We start from the raw sequence: 12,074 nt of genomic DNA, 5'->3' as shown, positions 1-12,074 counted from the left end.
GGTAACGCTCGTTTTCGCCCGTACGATACTTGTACCGTTTTCCGTTGGCTACCTGGTGGATGGTTTTTGTTTTTTTTACCTCGAAGTTTGAGAGCTTTTTTAATTTTTTCCACAAAAACGAGCACGTGAACGCCAATTTTCGTCTATACGATTCTTATGCAGTTTTAGATTCTCTACACGGTCCACTGATCGTTTTATTTTTTTGTCGAATTTTGAGAATTTTTTTTTTTTTTTCTCGAAAACGAGCTCGACGACCTGCACTTTTGACGACGCCATCGTGTTCCCCGGATTTTTTCCTGCAAGATAGGGTGGCGATTTTTTGTCCTACGACGATTTTTGACGCCGGAGCGATGATTCGGAGCAGAGCGGACTTAGAAACTTTCGCGCGTCGACCGCCGGACCGATCGCTCCAGGCTGTTTTTCGTCAATAACTCGAAAACGAGCACGGTAACGCTCGTTTTCGCCCGTACGATACTTGTACCGTTTACCGTTGGCTACCTGGCAGATGGTTTGTTTTTTTTTTATCTCGAATTTTGAGAGCTTTTTTAACTTTTTTCTCAAAAACGAGCACGTGAACGCCAATTTTCGTCTATACGATTCTTATGCAGTTTTATATTCTCTACACGGTCCACTGATCGTTTTATTTTTTTGTCGAATTTTGAGAATTGTTTTTTTTTTTTCTCGAAAACGAGCTCGACGACCTGCACTTCTGACGACGCCATCGTGTTCCCCGGATTTTTTCCTGCAAGATAGCGTGTCGATTTTTTGTCCTACGACGATTTTTGACGCCGGAGCGGTGTTTCGGAGCAGAGCGGACTTAGAAACTTTCGCGCGTCGACCGCCGGACCGATCGCTCCAGGCTGTTTTTCGTCAATAACTCGAAAACGAGCACGGTAACGCTCGTTTTCGCCCGTACGATACTTGTACCGTTTTCCGTTGGCTACCTGGTGGATGGTTTTTGTTTTTTTTACCTCGAAGTTTGAGAGCTTTTTTAATTTTTTCCACAAAAACGAGCACGTGAACGCCAATTTTCGTCTATACGATTCTTATGCAGTTTTAGATTCTCTACACGGTCCACTGATCGTTTTATTTTTTTGTCGAATTTTGAGAATTTTTTTTTTTTTTTCTCGAAAACGAGCTCGACGACCTGCACTTTTGACGACGCCATCGTGTTCCCCGGATTTTTTCCTGCAAGATAGGGTGGCGATTTTTTGTCCTACGACGATTTTTGACGCCGGAGCGATGATTCGGAGCAGAGCGGACTTAGAAAGTTTCGCGCGTCGACCGCCGGACCGATCGCTCCAGGCTGTTTTTCGTCAATAACTCGAAAACGAGCACGGTAACGCTCGTTTTCGCCCGTACGATACTTGTACCGTTTACCGTTGGCTACCTGGTGGACGGTTTTTTTTTTTTTTATCTCGAACTTTGAGAGCTTTTTTAATTTTTCCCGCAAAAACGAGCACGTGAACGCCAATTTTCGTCTATACGATTCTTATGCAGTTTTAGATTCTCTACACGGTCCAGTGATCGTTTTATTTTTTTGTCGAATTTTGAGAATTGTTTTTTTTTTTTCTCGAAAACGAGCTCGACGACCTGCACTTTTGACGACGCCATCGTGTTCCCCGGATTTTTTCCTGCAAGATAGCGTGTCGATTTTTTGTCCTACGACGATTTTTGACGCCGGAGCGGTGTTTCGGAGCAGAGCGGACTTAGAAAGTTTCGCGCGTCGACCGCCGGACCGATCGCTCCAGGCTGTTTTTCGTCAATAACTCGAAAACGAGCACGGTAACGCTCGTTTTCGCCCGTACGATACTTGTACCGTTTTCCGTTGGCTACCTGGTGGATGGTTTTTGTTTTTTTTACCTCGAAGTTTGAGAGCTTTTTTAATTTTTTCCACAAAAACGAGCACGTGAACGCCAATTTTCGTCTATACGATTCTTATGCAGTTTTAGATTCTCTACAGGGTCCACTTATCGTTTTATTTTTTTGTCGAATTTTGAGAATTTTTTTTTTTTTTTCTCGAAAACGAGCTCGACGACCTGCACTTTTGACAACGCCATCGTGTTCCCCGGATTTTTTCCTGCAAGATAGGGTGGCGATTTTCTGTCCTACGACGATTTTTGACGCCGGAGCGATGATTCGGAGCAGAGCGGACTTAGAAACTTTCGCGCGTCGACCGCCGGACCGATCGCTCCAGGCTGTTTTTCGCCAATAACTCGAAAACGAGCACGGTAACGCTCGTTTTCGCCCGTACGATACTTGTACCGTTTACCGTTGGCTACCTGGTGGACGGTTTTTTTTTTTTTTATCTCGAACTTTGAGAGCTTTTTTAATTTTTCCCGCAAAAACGAGCACGTGAACGCCAATTTTCGTCTATACGATTCTTATGCAGTTTTAGATTCTCTACACGGTCCAGTGATCGTTTTATTTTTTTGTCGAATTTTGAGAATTGTTTTTTTTTTTTCTCGAAAACGAGCTCGACGACCTGCACTTTTGACGACGCCATCGTGTTCCCCGGATTTTTTCCTGCAAGATAGCGTGTCGATTTTTTGTCCTACGACGATTTTTGACGCCGGAGCGGTGTTTCGGAGCAGAGCGGACTTAGAAACTTTCGCGCGTCGACCGCCGGACCGATCGCTCCAGGCTGTTTTTCGTCAATAACTCGAAAACGAGCACGGTAACGCTCGTTTTCGCCCGTACGATACTTGTACCGTTTTCCGTTGGCTACCTGGTGGATGGTTTTTGTTTTTTTTACCTCGAAGTTTGAGAGCTTTTTTAATTTTTTCCACAAAAACGAGCACGTGAACGCCAATTTTCGTCTATACGATTCTTATGCAGTTTTAGATTCTCTACACGGTCCACTGATCGTTTTATTTTTTTGTCGAATTTTGAGAATTTTTTTTTTTTTTTCTCGAAAACGAGCTCGACGACCTGCACTTTTGACGACGCCATCGTGTTCCCCGGATTTTTTCCTGCAAGATAGGGTGGCGATTTTTTGTCCTACGACGATTTTTGACGCCGGAGCGATGATTCGGAGCAGAGCGGACTTAGAAACTTTCGCGCGTCGACCGCCGGACCGATCGCTCCAGGCTGTTTTTCGTCAATAACTCGAAAACGAGCACGGTAACGCTCGTTTTCGCCCGTACGATACTTGTACCGTTTTCCGTTGGCTACCTGGTGGATGGTTTTTGTTTTTTTTACCTCGAAGTTTGAGAGCTTTTTTAATTTTTTCCACAAAAACGAGCACGTGAACGCCAATTTTCGTCTATACGATTCTTATGCAGTTTTAGATTCTCTACACGGTCCACTGATCGTTTTATTTTTTTGTCGAATTTTGAGAATTTTTTTTTTTTTTTCTCGAAAACGAGCTCGACGACCTGCACTTTTGACGACGCCATCGTGTTCCCCGGATTTTTTCCTGCAAGATAGCGTGTCGATTTTTTGTCCTACGACGATTTTTGACGCCGGAGCGGTGTTTCGGAGCAGAGCGGACTTAGAAACTTTCGCGCGTCGACCGCCGGACCGATCGCTCCAGGCTGTTTTTCGCCAATAACTCGAAAACGAGCACGGTAACGCTCGTTTTCGCCCGTACGATACTTGTACCGTTTACCGTTGGCTACCTGGTGGACGGTTTTTTTTTTTTTTATCTCGAACTTTGAGAGCTTTTTTAATTTTTCCCGCAAAAACGAGCACGTGAACGCCAATTTTCGTCTATACGATTCTTATGCAGTTTTAGATTCTCTACACGGTCCAGTGATCGTTTTATTTTTTTGTCGAATTTTGAGAATTGTTTTTTTTTTTTCTCGAAAACGAGCTCGACGACCTGCACTTCTGACGACGCCATCGTGTTCCCCGGATTTTTTCCTGCAAGATAGCGTGTCGATTTTTTGTCCTACGACGATTTTTGACGCCGGAGCGGTGTTTCGGAGCAGAGCGGACTTAGAAACTTTCGCGCGTCGACCGCCGGACCGATCGCTCCAGGCTGTTTTTCGTCAATAACTCGAAAACGAGCACGGTAACGCTCGTTTTCGCCCGTACGATACTTGTACCGTTTTCCGTTGGCTACCTGGTGGATGGTTTTTGTTTTTTTTACCTCGAAGTTTGAGAGCTTTTTTAATTTTTTCCACAAAAACGAGCACGTGAACGCCAATTTTCGTCTATACGATTCTTATGCAGTTTTAGATTCTCTACACGGTCCACTGATCGTTTTATTTTTTTGTCGAATTTTGAGAATTTTTTTTTTTTTTTCTCGAAAACGAGCTCGACGACCTGCACTTTTGACGACGCCATCGTGTTCCCCGGATTTTTTCCTGCAAGATAGGGTGGCGATTTTTTGTCCTACGACGATTTTTGACGCCGGAGCGATGATTCGGAGCAGAGCGGACTTAGAAAGTTTCGCGCGTCGACCGCCGGACCGATCGCTCCAGGCTGTTTTTCGTCAATAACTCGAAAACGAGCACGGTAACGCTCGTTTTCGCCCGTACGATACTTGTACCGTTTACCGTTGGCTACCTGGTGGACGGTTTTTTTTTTTTTTATCTCGAACTTTGAGAGCTTTTTTAATTTTTCCCGCAAAAACGAGCACGTGAACGCCAATTTTCGTCTATACGATTCTTATGCAGTTTTAGATTCTCTACACGGTCCAGTGATCGTTTTATTTTTTTGTCGAATTTTGAGAATTGTTTTTTTTTTTTCTCGAAAACGAGCTCGACGACCTGCACTTTTGACGACGCCATCGTGTTCCCCGGATTTTTTCCTGCAAGATAGCGTGTCGATTTTTTGTCCTACGACGATTTTTGACGCCGGAGCGGTGTTTCGGGGCAGAGCGGACTTAGAAACTTTCGCGCGTCGACCGCCGGACCGATCGCTCCAGGCTGTTTTTCGTCAATAACTCGAAAACGAGCACGGTAACGCTCGTTTTCGCCCGTACGATACTTGTACCGTTTTCCGTTGGCTACCTGGTGGATGGTTTTTGTTTTTTTTACCTCGAAGTTTGAGAGCTTTTTTAATTTTTTCCACAAAAACGAGCACGTGAACGCCAATTTTCGTCTATACGATTCTTATGCAGTTTTAGATTCTCTACACGGTCCACTGATCGTTTTATTTTTTTGTCGAATTTTGAGAATTTTTTTTTTTTTTTCTCGAAAACGAGCTCGACGACCTGCACTTTTGACGACGCCATCGTGTTCCCCGGATTTTTTTCTGCAAGATAGGGTGGCGATTTTTTGTCCTACGACGATTTTTGACGCCGGAGCGATGATTCGGAGCAGAGCTGACTTAGAAACTTTCGCGCGTCGACCGCCGGACCGATCGCTCCAGGCTGTTTCTCGCCAATAACTCGAAAACGAGCACGGTAACGCTCGTTTTCGCCCGTACGATACTTGTACCGTTTACCGTTGGCTACCTGGTAGATGGTTTTTTTTTTTTTTATCTCGAATTTTGAGAGCTTTTTTAACTTTTTTCTCAAAAACGAGCGCGTGAACGCCAATTTTCGTCTATACGATTCTTATGCAGTTTTAGATTCTCTACACGGTCCAGTGATCGTTTTATTTTTTTGTCGAATTTTGAGAATTTTTTTTTTTTTTTCTCGAAAACGAGCTCGACGACCTGCACTTTTGACGACGCCATCGTGTTCCCCGGATTTTTTCCTGCAAGATAGCGTGTCGATTTTTTGTCCTACGACGATTTTTGACGCCGGAGCGGTGTTTCGGAGCAGAGCGGACTTAGAAAGTTTCGCGCGTCGACCGCCGGACCGATCGCTCCAGGCTGTTTTTCGTCAATAACTCGAAAACGAGCACGGTAACGCTCGTTTTCGCCCGTACGATACTTGTACCGTTTTCCGTTGGCTACCTGGTGGATGGTTTTTGTTTTTTTTACCTCGAAGTTTGAGAGCTTTTTTAATTTTTTCCACAAAAACGAGCACGTGAACGCCAATTTTCGTCTATACGATTCTTATGCAGTTTTAGATTCTCTACACGGTCCACTGATCGTTTTATTTTTTTGTCGAATTTTGAGAATTTTTTTTTTTTTTTCTCGAAAACGAGCTCGACGACCTGCACTTTTGACGACGCCATCGTGTTCCCCGGATTTTTTCCTGCAAGATAGGGTGGCGATTTTTTGTCCTACGACGATTTTTGACGCCGGAGCGATGATTCGGAGCAGAGCGGACTTAGAAACTTTCGCGCGTCGACCGCCGGACCGATCGCTCCAGGCTGTTTTTCGCCAATAACTCGAAAACGAGCACGGTAACGCTCGTTTTCGCCCGTACGATACTTGTACCGTTTACCGTTGGCTACCTGGTAGATGGTTTTTTTTTTTTTTATCTCGAATTTTGAGAGCTTTTTTAACTTTTTTCTCAAAAACGAGCGCGTGAACGCCAATTTTCGTCTATACGATTCTTATGCAGTTTTAGATTCTCTACACGGTCCACTGATCGTTTTATTTTTTGTCGAATTTTGAGAATTTTTTTTTTTTTTTCTCGAAAACGAGCTCGACGACCTGCACTTTTGACGACGCCATCGTGTTCCCCGGATTTTTTCCTGCAAGATAGCGTGTCGATTTTTTGTCCTACGACGATTTTTGACGCCGGAGCGGTGTTTCGGAGCAGAGCGGACTTAGAAAGTTTCGCGCGTCGACCGCCGGACCGATCGCTCCAGGCTGTTTTTCGTCAATAACTCGAAAACGAGCACGGTAACGCTCGTTTTCGCCCGTACGATACTTGTACCGTTTTCCGTTGGCTACCTGGTGGATGGTTTTTGTTTTTTTTACCTCGAAGTTTGAGAGCTTTTTTAATTTTTTCCACAAAAACGAGCACGTGAACGCCAATTTTCGTCTATACGATTCTTATGCAGTTTTAGATTCTCTACACGGTCCACTTATCGTTTTATTTTTTTGTCGAATTTTGAGAATTTTTTTTTTTTTTTCTCGAAAACGAGCTCGACGACCTGCACTTTTGACGACGCCATCGTGTTCCCCGGATTTTTTCCTGCAAGATAGCGTGTCGATTTTTTGTCCTACGACGATTTTTGACGCCGGAGCGGTGTTTCGGGGCAGAGCGGACTTAGAAACTTTCGCGCGTCGACCGCCGGACCGATCGCTCCAGGCTGTTTTTCGTCAATAACTCGAAAACGAGCACGGTAACGCTCGTTTTCGCCCGTACGATACTTGTACCGTTTTCCGTTGGCTACCTGGTGGATGGTTTTTGTTTTTTTTACCTCGAAGTTTGAGAGCTTTTTTAATTTTTTCCACAAAAACGAGCACGTGAACGCCAATTTTCGTCTATACGATTCTTATGCAGTTTTAGATTCTCTACACGGTCCACTGATCGTTTTATTTTTTTGTCGAATTTTGAGAATTTTTTTTTTTTTTTCTCGAAAACGAGCTCGACGACCTGCACTTTTGACGACGCCATCGTGTTCCCCGGATTTTTTTCTGCAAGATAGGGTGGCGATTTTTTGTCCTACGACGATTTTTGACGCCGGAGCGATGATTCGGAGCAGAGCTGACTTAGAAACTTTCGCGCGTCGACCGCCGGACCGATCGCTCCAGGCTGTTTCTCGCCAATAACTCGAAAACGAGCACGGTAACGCTCGTTTTCGCCCGTACGATACTTGTACCGTTTACCGTTGGCTACCTGGTAGATGGTTTTTTTTTTTTTTATCTCGAATTTTGAGAGCTTTTTTAACTTTTTTCTCAAAAACGAGCGCGTGAACGCCAATTTTCGTCTATACGATTCTTATGCAGTTTTAGATTCTCTACACGGTCCAGTGATCGTTTTATTTTTTTGTCGAATTTTGAGAATTTTTTTTTTTTTTTCTCGAAAACGAGCTCGACGACCTGCACTTTTGACGACGCCATCGTGTTCCCCGGATTTTTTCCTGCAAGATAGCGTGTCGATTTTTTGTCCTACGACGATTTTTGACGCCGGAGCGGTGTTTCGGAGCAGAGCGGACTTAGAAAGTTTCGCGCGTCGACCGCCGGACCGATCGCTCCAGGCTGTTTTTCGTCAATAACTCGAAAACGAGCACGGTAACGCTCGTTTTCGCCCGTACGATACTTGTACCGTTTTCCGTTGGCTACCTGGTGGATGGTTTTTGTTTTTTTTACCTCGAAGTTTGAGAGCTTTTTTAATTTTTTCCACAAAAACGAGCACGTGAACGCCAATTTTCGTCTATACGATTCTTATGCAGTTTTAGATTCTCTACACGGTCCACTTATCGTTTTATTTTTTTGTCGAATTTTGAGAATTTTTTTTTTTTTTTCTCGAAAACGAGCTCGACGACCTGCACTTTTGACGACGCCATCGTGTTCCCCGGATTTTTTCCTGCAAGATAGCGTGTCGATTTTTTGTCCTACGACGATTTTTGACGCCGGAGCGGTGTTTCGGAGCAGAGCGGACTTAGAAAGTTTCGCGCGTCGACCGCCGGACCGATCGCTCCAGGCTGTTTTTCGTCAATAACTCGAAAACGAGCACGGTAACGCTCGTTTTCGCCCGTACGATACTTGTACCGTTTTCCGTTGGCTACCTGGTGGATGGTTTTTGTTTTTTTTACCTCGAAGTTTGAGAGCTTTTTTAATTTTTTCCACAAAAACGAGCACGTGAACGCCAATTTTCGTCTATACGATTCTTATGCAGTTTTAGATTCTCTACACGGTCCACTGATCGTTTTATTTTTTTGTCGAATTTTGAGAATTTTTTTTTTTTTTTCTCGAAAACGAGCTCGACGACCTGCACTTTTGACGACGCCATCGTGTTCCCCGGATTTTTTCCTGCAAGATAGGGTGGCGATTTTTTGTCCTACGACGATTTTTGACGCCGGAGCGATGATTCGGAGCAGAGCGGACTTAGAAACTTTCGCGCGTCGACCGCCGGACCGATCGCTCCAGGCTGTTTTTCGTCAATAACTCGAAAACGAGCACGGTAACGCTCGTTTTCGCCCGTACGATACTTGTACCGTTTACCGTTGGCTACCTGGTGGACGGTTTTTTTTTTTTTTATCTCGAACTTTGAGAGCTTTTTTAATTTTTCCCGCAAAAACGAGCACGTGAACGCCAATTTTCGTCTATACGATTCTTATGCAGTTTTAGATTCTCTACACGGTCCAGTGATCGTTTTATTTTTTTGTCGAATTTTGAGAATTGTTTTTTTTTTTTCTCGAAAACGAGCTCGACGACCTGCACTTTTGACGACGCCATCGTGTTCCCCGGATTTTTTCCTGCAAGATAGCGTGTCGATTTTTTGTCCTACGACGATTTTTGACGCCGGAGCGGTGTTTCGGGGCAGAGCGGACTTAGAAACTTTCGCGCGTCGACCGCCGGACCGATCGCTCCAGGCTGTTTTTCGTCAATAACTCGAAAACGAGCACGGTAACGCTCGTTTTCGCCCGTACGATACTTGTACCGTTTTCCGTTGGCTACCTGGTGGATGGTTTTTGTTTTTTTTACCTCGAAGTTTGAGAGCTTTTTTAATTTTTTCCACAAAAACGAGCACGTGAACGCCAATTTTCGTCTATACGATTCTTATGCAGTTTTAGATTCTCTACACGGTCCACTGATCGTTTTATTTTTTTGTCGAATTTTGAGAATTTTTTTTTTTTTTTCTCGAAAACGAGCTCGACGACCTGCACTTTTGACGACGCCATCGTGTTCCCCGGTTTTTTTTCTGCAAGATAGGGTGGCGATTTTTTGTCCTACGACGATTTTTGACGCCGGAGCGATGATTCGGAGCAGAGCTGACTTAGAAACTTTCGCGCGTCGACCGCCGGACCGATCGCTCCAGGCTGTTTCTCGCCAATAACTCGAAAACGAGCACGGTAACGCTCGTTTTCGCCCGTACGATACTTGTACCGTTTACCGTTGGCTACCTGGTAGATGGTTTTTTTTTTTTTTATCTCGAATTTTGAGAGCTTTTTTAACTTTTTTCTCAAAAACGAGCGCGTGAACGCCAATTTTCGTCTATACGATTCTTATGCAGTTTTAGATTCTCTACACGGTCCAGTGATCGTTTTATTTTTTTGTCGAATTTTGAGAATTTTTTTTTTTTTTTCTCGAAAACGAGCTCGACGACCTGCACTTTTGACGACGCCATCGTGTTCCCCGGATTTTTTCCTGCAAGATAGCGTGTCGATTTTTTGTCCTACGACGATTTTTGACGCCGGAGCGGTGTTTCGGAGCAGAGCGGACTTAGAAAGTTTCGCGCGTCGACCGCCGGACCGATCGCTCCAGGCTGTTTTTCGTCAATAACTCGAAAACGAGCACGGTAACGCTCGTTTTCGCCCGTACGATACTTGTACCGTTTTCCGTTGGCTACCTGGTGGATGGTTTTTGTTTTTTTTACCTCGAAGTTTGAGAGCTTTTTTAATTTTTTCCACAAAAACGAGCACGTGAACGCCAATTTTCGTCTATACGATTCTTATGCAGTTTTAGATTCTCTACACGGTCCACTTATCGTTTTATTTTTTTGTCGAATTTTGAGAATTTTTTTTTTTTTTTCTCGAAAACGAGCTCGACGACCTGCACTTTTGACGACGCCATCGTGTTCCCCGGATTTTTTCCTGCAAGATAGCGTGTCGATTTTTTGTCCTAGCTCAATTATTAAGGAAGTTACGGTTTCTTGATTTTTCGGTATGTTCGAACTGGTCTTTTAGGCGGGCGCTCGGTCGCGCGGTGCTTTCGCATCGACCGACGTACCGATCGGCGGCGACGGTTTTTCGTCTATATCTCGAAAACTAGTACGCTAACACATATTTTGACCTATATGATATTTGTTCAGTGTAATTTTTTCTATCTGGTAGGCTGGTTTTTTTTTTTTTATCTCGAATTTTTTGAACGTTTTTGTTTTTTTCTCGAAAACTAGCGCGACGACCGATATTTTTAACTACGGTTTTGAATTCGTCTAATTTTTGCCTACAAGATAGCGTGTCGAGTTTTTGTCCTGCGACGATTTTGACCATTTTTTCATTTTTTTCTCGAAAACGAGCACGGCAATCTATATTTTTAACGACGGCATCGTGTTCCCCTGCTTTTTTCCTACAAGATAGCGTTTTTTTTTTTTGCCCTAGCTCAATTATTAAGGAAATTACAGGTGTTGGTTTTCGCTCTAAGTTATAACAGGCCGTTCGGGCGGGCGGTTGGGTCGCGCGGTTCCCCCCATAAGCGGCCGTGCGTAAGCCCGTGCGTCGCCGGCGTTCCGGCGGGCGCCTCGGTACCTATAAGAGAAGCGACGGTCCGGTCGAGTCGGTCGGGGCAGCGTCGAGCGTACGGCTATTCTTCGACCTCGGTTGAGAAGCAGTCGTCGCTCCTCGGGATTTCATCCTGACTGTTCTGTATCGTGCTCGTTCCAGACTTTCTCCACACTGCATTGCCACGAGTCGGTGTCTTTGACCGAATGGCTCTTGAAGTGGTATAAGCGTCTCGAGTGACGTTGGTGACTTGTATACGTTTAAAATATGTATACTCGTACTATCCGAGCATCAACTCTTCAGTCCGAGCGATTGAAAATTTTGTGAAAACCATAAACTGGCACTACACTCTACGGAGCGTAGCTTAAAAGGCAAAAATTGTATGGAACTACGGTTCGTACTCTGGAAAGTGAGCAAAGAATGAAATACAGGTGTCTGACCTCGACATAACAGTACGGCGCCGAATACGTGCTTTCTCGACCAGCACATACGCGCTTTCTCGTTTTTGTCCAGCATGAATGCTTAGTCTTCGGGCCTGGCAATACGTGCTTCCACGATCGATGCCCAGCGTGAATAAGTGCCCGAGATGTTCAGCATGAGCGCAGCTCTACGTACTTTGTCGTTGTGGGATACCATTATACAATAATGTTCTGTTGTGAAGTAAAATACGAAACGAGAGAGTTTGGTGGTGACTCTGTCGAGAAAAAGCAAATATAAACGAGAGAGTTGGTGGTTTCTCTGTCGAGAAAAAGCAAATATAAACGAGAGAGAGTTGGTGGTGACTCTGTCGAGAAAAAGCAAATATAAGAGAGTTAGTTGGTGGTGGCTCTGTCGAGAAAAAGCAAATATAAGAGAGTTAGTTGGTGGTCGCTCTCTCGAAAAATGAAATTAAAT

The sequence above is a fragment of the Colletes latitarsis genome, chromosome 14, assembly GCF_051014445.1.
Source record: "Colletes latitarsis isolate SP2378_abdomen chromosome 14, iyColLati1, whole genome shotgun sequence".
Taxonomy (NCBI): Eukaryota; Metazoa; Arthropoda; class Insecta; order Hymenoptera; family Colletidae; genus Colletes; species Colletes latitarsis.
This window is presented reverse-complemented; position numbering follows the sequence as displayed.